Raw genomic sequence first — 17651 nt, 5'->3', positions numbered from 1 at the left:
AGTTTTACGGTCAAATTTGTAAAAACCTATAGAACTGTGGGGGCCCTGGGAGGTGGGGTTGTCGGAAATACAGTACCCCCAAACTTGGGCTGTAGTACGCGATGAAGACTCGGTCTTTTCAATTTTGGACGTCGGAATTAAAAAACAGTGGTTTTTCACATTACAAGACGGTTATTATGAAAATATTGAAAAATTATTAGAAGAGATGAACAAACAGATCTCTGGAGGGAAACAACCTGTCAGAATACATTACAGTTCGATTAAAAATAAAGTTTACATGGAGTCCGCATCTATGATAAGAATTAAAACCAGCGGTAACCTAAGCCAGATTTTAGGGTTTTACACCAACAAGGAGGATGAATTTAAGGATAGAATAGCTCCATACCCCGCGGATATCCGCGCAGGATTTTACACCCTTTATATCTACATGGACATAATTTCACACCAGAGGGTGGGGGATAGTTACATCCCCCTTTTAAGAAATGTACATATTAAGGGTAAAAACAACGATGTGGTCACAATTACTTATGACAAGCCATACTACGTACCTCTCTCCAAGACTCATTTTGACAATATTACGATTGAAGTGAAATCGGATCAGAATATTGACATACCCTTCCGTTTTGTTAAGGTTATAAGCAAACTACATTTTCGACCTGTGAAACATTGTGTACACGGCTAAAATGACTATCATGAGGGGTTATGTCGATCCTAAAGACTATGTCAACTATTACAAAATGCAGGCCGGTAACGGTTTGCCAGGGTTCGCTGGGGCTAATGTGATGTATGGGAGCGGAATAGGTGGACTCTTTTGAGGACTTTTCAGGATGGCTATGCCTCTTCTCAGGAGAGGTTTTGATATAGCGAAACCGCATCTTAAATCAGCCGCCAAACACATCGTAACCGATGTGATCAGCAGCGCTATGGCCAGATCCAACAACAACGATAATCAGGAGGGTTCGGGTCTAATGGTCCTGGCCAGAGGCTCTCGTAAAAGACGACGCCCACCCGGAGAGGAGAGTAGTAGCTAAAAAAAGACAGAGACTTACTTATTCAGCGACAGACCATAGTAGAACTCGTAAGAGTAGGCAGCCAAAAAAGAAGAAGAAGAAGAAGACCGTTAAAAGAAAACCTAAAAGAAAGTCAAGAACCTGTTTGGGATATATATTTTAATCATGGCTTTTGTACACAACATGTCGGAAGACTGTGTGAAATCAGAACTGGATCTGTTTACGGTCCTTTACACACAAACAAGTATCGATAAAAGCATCTATGTGGAGATTCTGCCTCTTTCAGCCATTTCAGAATCCGCCCCTCTGGAATTTTTCATAACCGGTAATGGTGAAGATTATTTAGCTTTGAATAATACCCTTATTTTACTCACTTGTAAAATTCTGACAGAAGAAGGACAGGCTATCGAGAGGGAGGCCAAAGTGGGGGTTATCAACTACCCGGTGGCCACCATCTTCTTGCAAGTGGATGTAACCCTGGGGGATAGACTGATAAGTCAAAGCAGTAATACATACCCCTATAGAGCACTGATGGAGTGTATACTTAATTATAGTGAGGAGACTCTAAACAAACAGTTCAGCCCCGGGCTGTTTGCCAAAGACACACCGGACGCCATGGATGTCAAGGATCCAGGTGGCACCAACGCGGGTCTAAAAAAAAGAGCAACATTTTCTACAGCAAGCATCGCGGCAGGAACTCGCGTTATGAATCAGGAAAACCTCTTCCTCGGAAAGCTCCCAAAACATGTCATTATAGGGCTGGTGGATAATGACGCATTTACAGGGTCATATACAAAGAATCCATTTAATTTTAAACATTATAATGCAGAATTTATAGCTTTGTATGTTGATGGCACGCAGGTCCCCGCCAAACCTTTTCAACCCGATTTTGAAAATGGTTGCGCGGTCCGTGAATATTACAGTCTAGTTCTCGCTACAGGGAGACATCTGAAGGACCAGCCTCTGCTGATAAACCGCGCTGAATACATCAACGGCTACACTTTGTACGCCTTCAACCTAACCCCCGATGAAGAGTGCGGGCAACATTTCTCCCTGGTGAAAACAGGAAACATGAGACTGGAAATTTGTTTTAAGCAACCCCTAGCCGGTACTGTAAATATGGTTGTGTACGCTGTGTTTGACAATATTATAGAAGTGAATCAGAGAAGGAATGTGCTCTATGATTATTATTAACCATGAACACCAGAGAGCTCACGGCTCTCATGAACTGTAACCCCTACACTAAGAAGCTGTTTCACGGAGTCTATGCCTGCGATCAGTTACCTGAATTGAAGCTAAAGAACTTACCCGCCTTGTTTATAATTAACACTCACCCTGAAACCATGCCTGGAGAGCACTGGCTGGCTATTTATCTGACGGAAGATCATCGCGGCGACTTTTTTGATTCTTTTTTGATTAACGGAAACCCTCCAGATTTTATTCATTTTCCAGCTACGATCAACAACTTTAATAAACAATTGTAAAGAACCGGTTTATAACTGTCGCCAAGTGCAAAGTCTACAGACTACAACCTGCGGTCAACACTGTGTGTTTTTCTTATATCATAGAGCTAAAGGTCTCCCCTACACAAATGTTATGACGCTGTATGGCCCTGATTTAGGAAAAAATGATAAAACTGAGTCCTGGTTTGTTCAAACATTGTGTCCTAATAATAACTATGGTAAATACCTATGTAGCGTAAGGTACACTTATAAATTTCAATTAAAGAAGTGAATTTATTGTATTACCTTATCACGAATCCTGGAATCTTGTAGAACTCAATTTCTGTAATAATTGGACGCAGACACCAATTCCAAAAACAAAAACTAAATGTAGCACTACACTAATTATACAAAAGGGAAAAACTAATTAAAATTCAACTCTAGATCAACAAATCAAAGACAAATCACTTCCGTGACCAAATCAAAGACCATGGGATCGCATATGATAACACACAAATCGTTAAAAAAAAAAGGTTATAAACACATTGACTACAATACCGGTTAGTAAGACGAAGGTGAGTCTCTCATTAGTATTGTTAGTCAGACATTAAATAACTACGCAGGTCAGTATTTATGTCAGGTAACTTCTCGTTATATATATATCAGTCTCATTAACGTTTAGGTGCCGAGAAAGATCCTATCATTACATGTTACCACAATTTCCCTTAACTGATTATTATTCAATGATTAAGGATAGGCAGGGCCACCAATAATCTAATGTCTATTAACTTGTGTCAATTTCAGACTAAACAGTTTAACAGGAATGAGAAGATATTTCTCGGCGTTGACAGATTTTATTTCTAAAATTATCAACAAAACAGTTTAATGCAACACACATTTATATTTAAAAAAACTAAATGGTATCACATTCTAGAGTTGTGAATCACAGATTAACATTTCTAACTGATTTCTCAAATGTCATGAATCACAAACTCCAAACTGTTAAACTTATCTGAACTTCGTTGCAGAGAGGCCTCTCTGGCTTCGGGCTCAGATAACAGCACACGGCACGAATTCCGTGTGGTTTGGAACAAAGGCAGTCCGGTTCGGCTTTGTCCAAGAACTTCCACTCAGTCGATGCACCTGGAAGTTGGGGTTTCGCGAAAGTAGAGTCTTTTCCAAATAGATTTTCCACTGGTTTGAAGTCTCCAAGGTTGTGCACAAAATCTTCTTTGTAAGCAGGGTTCCACCGTAGTTACTTGAAGACAAAGTCTTTGAGGAAAGCAGGTCCCTGTTTGTTCCAAGGGTCAAGTTTCTTAAGACTCAATAGCTATTTAAATGACTGACACTTTCGTATACAGTCGACTTAGTCAATTGTCCAGCTGTAAAACTCCACTGATCAGGTGGGTACAGGCGGGCATGCGCAGTCTGTAAAATTCTTTATTTTATAAAGTCCTTTAAAATAATTCTTCGTACGGCTCATTCTCCTTCTCCCAGTTTAACTCTTTTGTTGCCGGCAAAGACTTGTTTGGTTTCTGGTTCCGGTTCGGGCAACAGAGCTACAGGTTGAGCTGTGGCAGCGAGTTTCTGGTTCAGGTGAGAGAGAGAGAGAGAGTTTCTGGTTCAGGTGAGAGAGAGAGAGAGTGGCCGTGCGCTGTTCATTATAGTCTGTCAGATCAATAGGTGATTGGTTCTTGAAATTTTGAGATTTGATTTCGGTTTCAGCCCCCAGTGTCCTATTGGAGGGGGGCTTGATTTATGACTGATGTCAATCCATGCCATCTTTTGGAAATGCCGGTTGGCCCGGGTTCATAGCTCTATGTCGGGATTTTGGCTCTCGTCCACTTCAAAGAGTTTTTTATTACCTACAGGCCCCTTTTTCCAGACATCTCATAGCAGGATTCCAAACTATTTGGCCTATTCTCGGTGCCATTCTCCCCAAAACTGTCACTTTGATGTAGACCAGTTCCATGCCGATGAGTTAAGGAAATCTGATAACTTTGGGGGGAGAGGTCTTCTTTAGATCAGTGCTTCAGTTCAAACCTAAAATGCTCTTATCAAAACACACCCAACATAACGCTACACCTAAACATGTATACAGAATGTCTGTTCTTGTAAAGATTTTTAAAAATGTCATGCGTGTTAAAGAAAAGAAAAGCTTTAGTAGAAAAGCATTTTTATTTGACATAATCCGATATAATCATTACATTATAAAATGTTAAAAAAAACATTACAGAATAAGAATATATCATGTTGTAAAAATTGTGTAATACATGTCAAAATATGGATATACAACGTAATAAAAGTATCTAACGTTAAATACATAGACTTTGCTTTTCCCCTTTCCAACTGCAAGTACACATTTATACCCTTAATAAGGTGTCCATCTAGGTTTTGATGCAGGTTTCATTCTTTTCTGTCTGGCGGGGGGTTCAACCCAATCACTCTCACCGGCCTTATAGAGGCAGATTTTGTTACGGGTGGTTTGGTTAGGGATTGTTGATTGAGGCATCTGATAAAACCACATCTGCCTGTACAGGGTGTTCTTCTTCTGTTTCAATAACTGCACTACTTTCAGAAAGCTGCTCTTTCTCCGAAGGCAACATTAAAGTTAGAGTACTCTGGCTTTTTGCACCCTGTTTAACGATACTCAGATATCTCTGGAAGCTAGAAGGTTGGTTAAGAAAGGCAAGGCTATGCTCAAGAGGGGTCCGATAAAACCACCTTTCTGGTTAATAGCCTTTCTCTTCTTTTTAATGGATAACTTCTTGTTAGTGAGGATCTTTATAACAGACTTTTGCTGTTTTAGTTCACCCAGTTGAAAAGCTGTAAAAGGTATATTGCCCCGTAGAACGTTTAAGGCGATTTCACATAAAGTTTCTATCAGATCAGAAGGGGCGGCCAACAACACAGCTTTCCTCTGATGAGGATTACCCTCATATAATATTTTTAAAAGCGGTAGGTTTCTTCTTATCCTAGCCGACATTCTATTTTTTATTTCTTCTCTTTAGCACGTAGACTACAGGCCAATCTGGGGGCAGCAAACCCGCTCTGAGTCAATAGTCTACGGGAGTTTGCGCTTTTAAATCCACTACCAAGTATCCGTAAGGGTTTTTAGTCGTGTCTTCGAACGATTCCAAAAAGAATTTAGATTGTCTGGGGTACATTTGCCGGGCCAAAGTGTTCACCTGCATCTTATCTCTAGGATTTTTGAAAAGAATAATATAATTAGCATTTAAATTGATCGTTCGACTCTTTTTACTAGATAGACGATGCTCAAATTTCTATGGTGTGTATATTTTGTAAAAGCTTTCTCCACTTCGCTATTGTCACTAGCCGTTTCCATGAGATCGTCTATCACCATTAAATTGCATTTGTCACTGGGTAACAAATCATCGTCACAAAGCGATGTGGGGACACCTTCCACAAATTTAAGATTTTTAATTTTAACCATTAGCTCATCGTACAGAGGTTGCCAACATGAGTAACACCAAACTATGTTATCGAGAGTTTGTGTTATAGCCGTTTCAGAATTCTCTAAAAGCCTTTTAAGAAAAAAACTTTTACCAGAATTGGAAGGACCCGATATAATACATGAAAAGGGGTGTTGAAGTCTGTTATCGAATACCTCGTCAATATCCATAGGGTAGCGTATTATAGTCGGGCAAAATAACTCTTTTGTTGTACACTACCCGAAACCTTTTCTGTAGTGGCCTGTTTTCGAGAATGTACACCTTATTATTTCGGACGATCTGATTTCCGGAAGTAATCACCTCTTGAGGTTGAATTCCTTGATCTAGACCTGCAACGTAATTTTGAACCAAAGTCGTTAGAGACTTGATATTGATCAGTTTCTTGTGAGTGTGATTCAAAGTTATACCTTTCACCTTCATACAGCTCTTTCCTGAAGCTGTTTTATAAGCGTATGTCTTTGGACCCCCAGAAACAAACTCTACGATGTGATCTTGGGGGTCTAGCTCATTTGTTAACTCGCCCAGATAATCTCCAAGCGGCAGCATCCAATCACCCAGTCTGCTGACCAAGACTACAGAGTCCGTGTCGTGATATAAAGATCGCTCCTGCAGACGCTCCATTAAACTATACAATTCTAATCTAGCATAAGCTGTTGTAAAAACAGCTATAAAAACGTTGACATTCCCCGGCTTGGTCGGGAAATCTTGAGGTCGTCGCCACTGAACCTGAGCTACTCTGTCAGTTACAAAGCTAAAGTGTGACACATCATGCTCTTTGGAAAACAGAAATTGAAGAAACTGCGGCGGATCTTTAATCAAGGTAGTGTTTATTCTATTAGACTGCTCTCCAAATTTACCCCACAGACTATTTAGAATCAGTTTTGATATCTGTCTCTTTTCTGGGTTTACAGTTATATTGCTCGGATCCAACCTGATTCCCTCTTTTTCAAGATATTTCTGAATATAGCTCTCTTTACTGGTTTCATCAGTACACCATGAAGGGTAACCGGAAGCCTCCTGCTTCCCTTTAAGGTGTGTCATGATGTAATCGACAAAAAGCGTGTCAGATTTTTCAGAGAAATGCCAGACCTCATACACTTTACTGACTCTGTATCCTTTCTCAATCACTTTATTAAGCTCCACGCTGCACCACACCCCTGTCAAAGACCTCTCATCGTCCTCATGCGAACACTCCACCGTCTGGTTTTCAGTTTCAACGCACGTTCTACATAGCGGAAACATCAATTTTCCCGAAGCTCTATAAGGCAAAACTGGCAAGAAAAGCCCCCTGGGTGGATACATCGTGACCTTGATTAAGCCAAAGTATTGCTGGAGATTGAGAAAGTCGCGATAAATTATGGTGGGGTGTCCTACGAGGTAAATTTTTGTCTTGTTGAAAAAGGGATACAGGCTAGTGAAATCATAGTAATCTGTTCTCTCCTCAGCCTTCGCCTCGTAATGTAAACAGATTGCGCCCTTCGAACAAAGCGCCTCTCGGTTCGTACACTACCGTCCTGTTTTTTCATAGCCGTCCACTCATGTTCCCACATCACTTTCACAGTTAAACCACAGGTGTTTTTTAGAGTCTCGATTCTTTGTAAGAAATCAAAATGCATATCTCCACAGATTTGATGAGTGACAGGATTAAAAGTATTTGCATCAAAGCACCGAGGACAACCGTGGTAAATACAACCGGCAAACTCATAAGCTGTACAAACCCCATTTTCCTCTGAAAAACCATCCAGAAAGTAGGGACCCATTCTAACCTCGCCATAATTCAAAGCGTGTCTGATCAAGATGTTATGATTGTCAGACATGTATTCCAACCATTGGATGGAGGCCGTAGAAAAACTCTTTTGAAGGCATCTGTAATTGTCCGGCATTGTAATGGTGATGGTGTTTTTCTGCAAGAAATTGGCTCGAAACATTTTCATACAGAACGTACACTGTAAAGGGTCAAGACCCGCTGTCTTAATGACTTCATGCCTGAACCTAACACATGATTCTTCAAGGATCAACACATAATTTCTACAATAGGCGGCCATGTCCTTTCTGAAATCAAAAATGCCATCCTTAACCGTGTCATACCAGTTGAAGAAGTCCTGCCTATCCCGAGTCATCATGGATTCAACCCCATAATAACTGGGTGCCGGGTAGATGCCTCTATAATTCTGTGTTTTGACCGTGTTAGAAAAGTGGCAGAACCAGCCCTTTTCTCGCGTTTCAAACCCCAACGCTTTAGGTAAAGCGCTCAGTTTCATGGGTAAGAAGTTGAGCGAGTCTATGTAACGATGGTTGAAATCATGGTCTGTGAAACACATTATTTTACACCCCTGCGCTATGATGTCGGGGGTTACACCGCTTTCCACCAAATATTTCATCAATATATAAGAGTCATACCCCCTAGCATTATGAGCTATGAATGTGTAATCTCGATACTTTGGACAGCGGTATTTTTGAAGGAAACCCTCAACACATGACTCACCAGCCGCAGCCCACTCGCGATCCAACATGTCTATACAGTGAATATAATTCGCTATATGAACGCCTCCTTCCTGCCTACACTCAAAGTCATAAAAGACATACTTGTTATGTAGGGGTGCCAGTTTAACAGACTGTATGAAACATTGGTGTTCGGTCTCGGGTGTTAAGTCGGCGTTACAGAGATGACACCTCAGAGCGGCACACTTGTGGGGTTTATCCTCTTTATAGGTGTACTGTCTATAACACTGGAGACAGAATTTTGTTTTATCGCAAGTGCTGATGCTTTGACCCGTACCCCCTCTAGGTATTTTGTGTTCGGAAAAACTGAAAGCGAACTGACAGATCCTTAAACAATCCTTACACCGCACTGTGGGAGCTTCACCCTTTCGACATTGCAGATGGTAACACACATTACAGTACCCGGCGCATTGATGGTTCTTCCTATCGTTAAAACCCTTGTAACAAAAATCACAGACGTACCAACAACCCAGAAAAGCCTTCAAATTTCTAATACCGTAGTAATACCGTAGTAATTAGTAATTAGTAGTTATTTCGTGAAGGAAAAAAGAAAGTCACCATCTCCTGTTCCGATAGACCCGCTGCCTGATGCATTTGCAAAGCATCATGCAAAACCTGCTCTGCAACTATATTAGGTTTGAGCAGGCGTACTATACTATATGCAAAGCATGTTCTGTTATTTGTTTTACCCTCATTCAATATTTGCCCGAGTTTCTTATGAATTATTTCAATCTTGAGACAACTTGACAATCTCCTACGAACACCACCCTCAGGGTTACGAACAACGTTAATGACCAAGACCAGACTTTCATCGGCCAGGATGAAGACTTGACTCTGACGCAGGTTTTCAATTTTAGATAGATGTTGAGGATTTTCTAACTCATCACCTCTCATTATGGTAAAAACACTGCTAAATAATGAATCCGCTCTCAGCTCCAACTGCACCACATCCTGGCGTCTAACACGTTTGGTAATTCGGTCAAGCATATTTTGTATAATATCATGCATTGTAACAAATATCTCGGCATAATTGTCGCTGTTGAATAATTCAGCAATGCTAAATTTGTGAACAATTTCAAAATTACCGAAGTTTGGTCTGTCTACGTGCTCTACACCCCCATCATTATTATCAGCATCGATATTATGGCAATCCCCACCACCACCAGCATTTGATCTATGGTTACTCCCCCGAACATCTCCAGCCTCTTTGTTGATATTTTGAACATCGCTAAGCTCGCGACTAAACCCATTGTCAACACCTGCAGCTTCACTGTTCTGACCTCCGCAACAACCCCTTTGTTGTACATTGTTTAAAGCATGCTGAAGACCTTCAAAAGTGTCAACACAATTGTCATTTACAATGTGGTTAGATGCATACTCAAGAACGATTTCTGTTGGAGCAGGACTAGTAATAAGTTGGGGTTGTTTTGTTAAATTGTTTGCGTTCGGAAGGGGTAGGTGTTCTAAGGAATCAACCATTTGTAACAAGTCAGAATTTACAGAGGGATACAAGTCTATAGCAGGTGCCGGTCGGTTGTTTATTTCATACACCATTTCTAATAGCTCGGGGGTAATCGGTACATTTGCTATGGCCTCAGGATCGTTCGTGTCAGGATCATTCTCTCTAGATCTTTTGGACTCCTGCTCGTGAATGTCTGCATCATTGGTCCTTTTATTACTTTCAGACATGTTCAATCCCCGATCCTGTTTATATAGCTTGCTAAGGCATTCATTAAGATTGTTTGACCCTCAATTACCTGTGTTTGGTTATTCAACACTATATGTAGCAACTCACGCAGGTCCGTAGATGCCAACTCAACCTGTAGATTGATAGTCTCCCGCAAGGTTGTAGTTAGATCTTCTTCTTCACTCGATACGACGTTGACTGGTGATGCAGGCGGTCCAGGCGGTGTTTGGATATGCATCGGGGAGTCCTGGCTCCTAACTTGCGGAGACACCCGGGCGGTTTCTCGGGGTGTTGTTGGTGAATAACTGGGGCTACCTTGCTGCGTAATCAGCCGCAGTAATGAACTGTCTGAAATAGACTCCGATGAACCTGAAACACATGAGAACGGATACGTTTAATCACAGACAGTAACACAAAAAATAATAATAATAACAATAATAAATAAATACATAAATAAATAAATAATAATAATAATACAAATAATAATAATAATAATAAATATAATAATAATACATAACAATAATAATAATAATAACATAAATAACATCCTTAAACAAACAATACATTATTATCATAACTCGATTTATGTAAACCTATAGCTTTTAAATGAACTATTCTTCCTCTTATTAATACAATAGTGCTCAGATTATTATAGAACATTCATAATAAAAATATATATAAAAATGTTTAAAAGAATAACTACATCTAGAATGTTGTATTACAATAATAGACAACGTTAATAATTGTCTCAAAAAAGCGTGCGCTACGAAAACATTAATAATAATGGTCTAAGTAAGTACATTGTAAAATGACAAGAACCCGGACAATATTATCGTTTCATAAATAATAGTTTTAAATACTCGGTTGTAAAAGCGTATAAACGATGCAAACAGACCATTTAAATGCAGACGTCTTCTTAGATCCGGCGTTCCTGATTCAAGCTCATCATCATCACTTTCGGTGTCTTAAAACGGAGACATGTATAAACATAAGTTAATAACCTAGGTTAGTCTGGGCGCTGCAGCCAGGTTACTTTCACTTTCAAACGTAGACTACTACAATCCTTTAAACAGTACAGATCCCAGCATGCCACGGGGCCAGACTGCGTGCGCATCATTCTGCTCAGATGGCTCGGCGCAGGCCCTCAGCACAGCACGCCCGGTCAGCGCCAAACAATAGAGCCATTGTGCACACTGTGTACAATATAACCACGGCTCCATCTCTCGGAGATATGGAATAAAGGTCTCACTCACCCTCGGAACGCGTTATTTTCTGTCTAGATAGATCCTCTGATAAAAACACAAAATAATATAAAAATCCGCCCGTATAGATCCATAATTTAACATCACACATCCTGGCGAGATATTTATTACATGTATGAAATGGAAAGTATAACCTACGCGGCTCAGCGTTTGACGTGCTGGGTCGCTCGTCATCTAATGTCGGGAACAAATCTGAAAGTAAATATGGTTATATGAAAATAAAATGTACATACGTTCATAACGCGTATCATTAAAACGGTCGATACATTATTAAATATGTCTTACCCTTGTTCATTGATTCGCTCGTGTAGAAATCGAGCACATTGTATGGTGCAACGGTGAACTAGTGTACGGATATCTAAACACTTCGCAATTATATTTCTTGATTAATTGAATTATACTTACCATCAAAGTTTGAGAAGTTTAGTGTCCACTCCGCATGGTCGTGGCCGGGCATCCTGATGTCTCTTTGTGTGTTCTGGACCGTGCAGGCAGCGTGTTGACCAAATGGACTGAATCTCCGCCGCAAACCCGCATTTAAACACCGCGCTGTGTGCGTGAATGCGCTGATGACCACCGCAATCCCCGCAAACTTTAACACATAGCGGCTGTATGTACCTCCAGATTCCTAAATGTTTTGTGGTAACCATCATTCGTTAATTTAATTGTTATCATGTTTTTATATCTTCATACAGCCTAATGGTTAAGAATAACTTATATTTTGATAGCCTTATAGTTACAGGTTTCCAACATCGTTTCGGATAGGATTCTTTATCACATTATTGTGCTAAGTTAAACTTTTTTTTTTTTTTTTTTTAAATACAAGCGGCTAGATAACAGCTTGTTCTCATCAGAATCTGAGCCCTTGAGATAAGCGTTCCAGCCTGCCCTCGGTATATATGTAAACACACACACACACACAAAAATACCGTATATTCCCACACATAGCTCTTCTACTTCACTATGAGGGAGAGAGGGATACAACCCCAATTAGACTCCTGTTACCAGCCACGACACCACACAGCTTCGCACCCTGGGGCTCGTCCGGGAGTTGAACCCGGGACCTCTCGCACCCTAAGCGAGAATCATACCCCTAGACCAACGAGCCAACTGAAAGATTGACGTTACAAGTCCTCCCTGGCAAGGGCGTACCTGCTTGAGGCAGACTGGGAAACCAACGCTCTTTGACAAATACCATGGACTTTGGTGCTGACGTGTCTATCCAGAACGGTAACCGCTCCCCCAGTGAGACAGCACGGAGAGCATGGTCCAGCAGGACCGCAAACAACTCAAAAGAATGCCTCTCCTTCGGTGCAGCTCAGGTGTAGACGTTCAGCAAAGGTCTCCATAGCAAGCCGGAAAACCACATTTCTTCCCTCTCCTCCAAAATACACTACATGTGCTCCTCCTCCTCAAGAAACACAACAAAAACCTTGTATAATACACATTTGTTTCAAAGAGACGAAAACACTGGCAAACAGCATCTGAGGTCAAAAGCCCTGTAATTACACAGAACACCCAGGCTTCCACAGTTTCCTGTCCGGAGACCACAGAACAGAGAAGGGGCAGGAAAGACGGGCTCTTCCGGGAGTTGAACCCAGGACATCTCACACCCAAAGCGACCCCTAAACCAACGAGCCACAGGGAGCCTGTCCAGACCTCTCAGGAGTTGAAAATCATCTGGATCTCTCAAGAGTTGAGAATACCCTGGCCGAGAGCGGCGCGCAGAAAGCCACCGAAAACCAAAACGGAGCGGGACACCGGAGAACATGCTATCAGCAGCTCTGGCACTGCACATAGCCCAACCCAGGGCTTAGATATGGAGATGGTGTGCGACTCCCTACCACGTGGGCAGTTCTAGAGTGCCCTCTAGAGTACAAACAGTGTATCATGCCTACAAAAGTTTTCTTGTTTTAAAACTTTGGAATCTGGATTTCTGGACAAAGCTATCCAATAACTATTACAGAAACTAGTTCTTTTCAATCTAAGATTCCTCACACGGGGCACCAATTATGTAGCGTAAGGTACACTTATAAAATTCAATTAAAGAAGTGAATTTATAGTATCACCTGATCACGAATCCTGGAATCTTGTAGAACTCAATTTCTGTAATAATTGGACGCAGACACCAATTCCAAAGATATAAATTGTCAAATTTATTCAAAAACAAAGAATAAATGTAGCACTACACTAATTATACAAAAGGGAAAAATTAATTAAAATTCAACTCTAGATCAACAAATCAGAGACAAATCACTTCCGTGACCAAATCAAAGACCATGGGATCGCATATGATATCACACAAATCGTTCAACAAAAAAGGTTATAAACACATTGACTACAATACCGGTTAGTAAGACGAAGGTGAGTCTCTCATTAGTATTGTTAGTCAGACATTAAATAACTACGCAGGTCAGTATTTATGTCAGGTAACTTCTCGTTATATATATTTATATCAGTCTCATTTACGTTTAGGTGCCGAGAAAGATCCTATCATTACTTGTTACCACAATTTCCCTTAACTGATTATTATTCAATGATTAGGGATAGGCAGGGTCACCCATAATCTAATGTCTATTAACTTGTGTCAATTTCAGACTAAACAGTTAAACAGGAATGAGAAGATATTTCTCGGCGTTGACAGATTTTATTTCTAAAATTATCAACAAAACAGTTTAATGCAACACACATTTATATTTAAGAAAACTAAATGATATTACACATTCTAGAGTTATGAATCACAGATTAACATTTCTAATTGATTTCTCAAATGTCATGAATCACAAACTCCAAACTGTTAAACTTATCTGAACTTCGTCGCAGAGAGGCCTCTCTGGCTTCGGGCTCAGATAACAGCACACGGCACGAGTTCCGTGTGGTTGGAACAAAGGCAGTCCGGTTCGGCTTTGTCCAAGAACTTCCACTCAGTCGATGCACCTGGAAGTTGGGGTTTCGCGAATGTAGAGTCTTTTCCAAACAGATTTTCCACTGGTTTGAAGGCTCCAAGGTTGTGCACAAAATCTTCTTTGTAAGCAGGGTTTCCACCGTAGTTACTTGAAGACAAAGTCTTTGAGGAAAGCAGGTCCCTGTTTGTTCCAAGGGTCAAGTTTCCTAAGACTCAATAGCTATTTAAATGACTGACACTTTCGTATACAGTCAACTTAGTCAATTGTCCAGCTGTAAAACTCCACTGATCAGGTGGGCACAGGCGGGCATGCGCAGTCTGTAAATTTCTTTATTTAATAAAGTCCTTTAAAAGAACTCTTCGTACGGCTCAATCTCCTTCTCCCAGTTTAACTCTTCTGTTGCCGGCAAAGACTTGGTTGGTTTCTGGTTTCGGTTCGGGTAACAGAGCTACAGGTTGAGCTGTGGCAGCGAGTTTCTGGTTCAGGTGAGAGAGAGAGAGAGTTTCTGGTTCAGGTGAGAGAGAGAGAGAGAGGACGTGCGCTGTTCATTATAGTCTGTCAGATCAATAGGTAATTGGTTCTTGAATTTTTGAGATTGGATTCAGCCCCCAATGTCCTATTGGAGGGGGGTTTGATTTATGACTGATGTCAATCCATGACATCTTTTGGAAATGCCGGTTGGCTCGGGTTCGTAGCTCTATGTCGGGATTTTGGCTCTCGTCCACTTCAAAGAGTTTTTTATTACCTACAGGCCCCATTTTCCAGACATCTCATAGCAGGATTCCAAACTATTTGGCCTAATCTCGGTGCCATCCTCCCCAAAACTGTCACTTTGATGTAAACCAGTTCCAAGCCGATGAGTTAAGGAAATCTGATAACTTTGGGGGGGAGAGGTCTTCTTTAGATCAGTGCTTAAGCTCAGAGCCCAAATGCTCTTATCAAAATACACCCAACATAACGCTACAACGGTAACCCCTCCCCGAGTGAGACAGCAGGGAGAGCATGGTCCGGCAGGACCGCAATCAACTCAAAAGAGTTGAGAATACCCTGGCCGAGAGCGGCGCGCAGCGAGGCACCGAAAACCAAAACGGAGCGGGACACCAGAGAACATGCTATCAGCAGCTCTGGCACCGCACATAGCTGTTCTACCTCCCTCTGAGGGAGAGAGGGAAACAACCCCAAGAAGACTGCTGTTGCCAGCCACGACACCACACAGCTTCGCGCCCTGGGGCTCAAACTGTCATTTCTACACTCTCAAAGCACAGGGAAGTCCGTTTAATTGATTTTCATGTCGTAACTTTAAACCCACGCATGACCCAATGTCCGGATGAAGCTGGTTCAGTTACTTCCACGTTTTGCTTCTTTTGTAAAATGCAAAGTGAATCGAATGAAAATGAAAAGATTGTTTGAACGTTTCAACTGTGTTGCTGAGGAATTCAAGAAGCAGCAAGATTGGACTCGCAGCGATGGATACAGGTTTTGGAATCACTGTCACTCCAGTGGAAAACCTGAAAAGCGCTACTTTGCAGCAGTGCCAGTGGTGTAGTGGTATCATACAAGATTCCCATTCTTGTGACTCGGGTTCGATTCCCGGCTGGTGCACCTGACATGCTGCGTTTCCCCTCACTTTTTTCCCCACACTGGTACTTGAATTGGGTGGTTAGATCCTTACCTTACTCATAAATTGAGTATGGAAAGATGGCCTGCATTTTGAACAGAGTATGTATGGCTTCGTGTCAAGGTGAGGAGCTGACTTGTGAATTTCTGTGACTGTTCATCCCATTAACTTTCATCCATTTTCTAGCACACAGTTTCTCAGGAAAGTCAATCTTGTCCACATATCTTTCCTTCACAAATTGGGCTAATGTGTAACACTAGGAACACTGGCATTCGAAATGGTAAACATAGACGCATGTCAATCTACCAACTTCCCTGGGCTTTCTTCTGACTCAGTGGGATGCGGCTATACATCCTTTCTTGCACAAATTTTCTGGCTCTAGTTGGGCAATGGGTTAGCGCACGGTACTTATAGAGCAGTACGCAGCCCGTGTCATGCTGAGGTTGTGAGTTCAAGCCTCACCTAGAGCAGTTAGCTTTTCTGCCTGGTGTTCAATTCCATGTAATGCTACGCCAGGAAAGGTAATGGTATTGTGAAATGCAAAAGCTGCTATGTTGCATGGAGAAGCTCCCTCCGCAGTCATGAACAGGATAGTGAATCCAACGGTTGCTTTCGCAAACATCTATGCTTTGCCAAATGGAAATATGATGTCATTCTGGCACGGAATGCAGGCATCACATTTATGTGGAATTTGACTTTGGTTGGCAGATCAACGGCAGCGTTGGTGGTATAGTGGCAAGCATAGCTGCCTTCCCAGCAGTTGACCTGGCTTCGATTCCCGGCCAATGCAAAACCTTTAGTTGCACATTCGCTGCGCACAGGTGGCAGCAATAGTTCAAAGTGCATGGCTACGTAGATCCCCTTGTTCCTAATGAGAAGTGTGCGTCTGGCAAAATCAGTGACATTTAGGTGCTTTGTGAATTCACGTTGCCGCTTGTGGACTTTTTATTGCAACTCTAGTGTTGGGCGAACACGCACCCTTCTGATCTGGAGTCAGATGCACTACCGTTGCGCCACGAGGTCTAATGCCAAAAGAATGGCCCGTGAAACAGTGGTGTTCAAATTATGTTGATGTCCAAAGTTTGTGTGTGTTCTGTTGGGTTAGGCAGTGGAATGCTTTGATTACTACTCCTAGCAAGATAGTCGCTCTATCCACGAAGCAACACTCAGCATAGCAAAGCCTATAGCTCGCTGTTAGTCCGTGTACCTCATAGGTATCACACCTGGCATCAGTGCCCAATAATTCCCTAGCTTTGACAACTGTCTGTCTATGACTGCACCTACAGACGTGGACAAGAAGTGGGTTTTAGGTTTTAGATCGTATGTGCGTCAACATGAAACTCGAGAGGTTCACGGTGCCGTAAACAAAACGCTCTTGCCTTTCGAGGGCACTCCAATTGGAATGCTTTCATTAACCCCTACTACTACTAACGAGATAGTCGCTCTATCCACGAAGCAACACTCAGCAAAGCAGAGCCTATAGTTCGCTGTTAGTCCGTGTACCTCATAGGTATCGTATGTGCGTCAATATGAAGCTCGAGAGGTTCACGGTGCCGTAAACAAAACGCTCTAGCCTTTCGAGGGCACTCCAATTGGACCAGCTGTGGGTGCTTGCCATCTCGTCGTTTCTTTCACTTTTCACTTTGCATGCATACACATGTCTCTGAGAATAACAGCACAGAGTGCGTATAAGCCCTAAACGAGAACGAGTGATTAATCCCAGGCTACCGATTTCTTCACTACTTCCTAAC

The 17651-nt window shown here is 41.7% G+C and overlaps 2 non-coding genes across 2 annotated transcripts; one reads left to right on the top strand and one right to left on the bottom strand.

Moving 5' to 3' along the window:
* Positions 1 to 12412: 12412 nt before the first annotated feature.
* trnap-agg (transfer RNA proline (anticodon AGG)) lies at positions 12413 to 12484 on the bottom strand. Its single transcript has one exon. It is a non-coding gene; the product is annotated as a tRNA-Pro (tRNA).
* Positions 12485 to 15813: 3329 nt separating this feature from the next.
* trnag-ccc (transfer RNA glycine (anticodon CCC)) lies at positions 15814 to 15884 on the top strand. Its single transcript has one exon. It is a non-coding gene; the product is annotated as a tRNA-Gly (tRNA).
* The last annotated feature ends 1767 nt before the right edge of the window (positions 15885 to 17651 follow it).

The sequence above is a fragment of the Amia ocellicauda genome, chromosome 16 (assembly GCF_036373705.1).
Source record: "Amia ocellicauda isolate fAmiCal2 chromosome 16, fAmiCal2.hap1, whole genome shotgun sequence".
NCBI lineage: Eukaryota > Metazoa > Chordata > Actinopteri > Amiiformes > Amiidae > Amia > Amia ocellicauda.
Note: the sequence above shows the minus strand (reverse complement) of the source record. Positions and strands in the feature narration are given on the sequence as shown.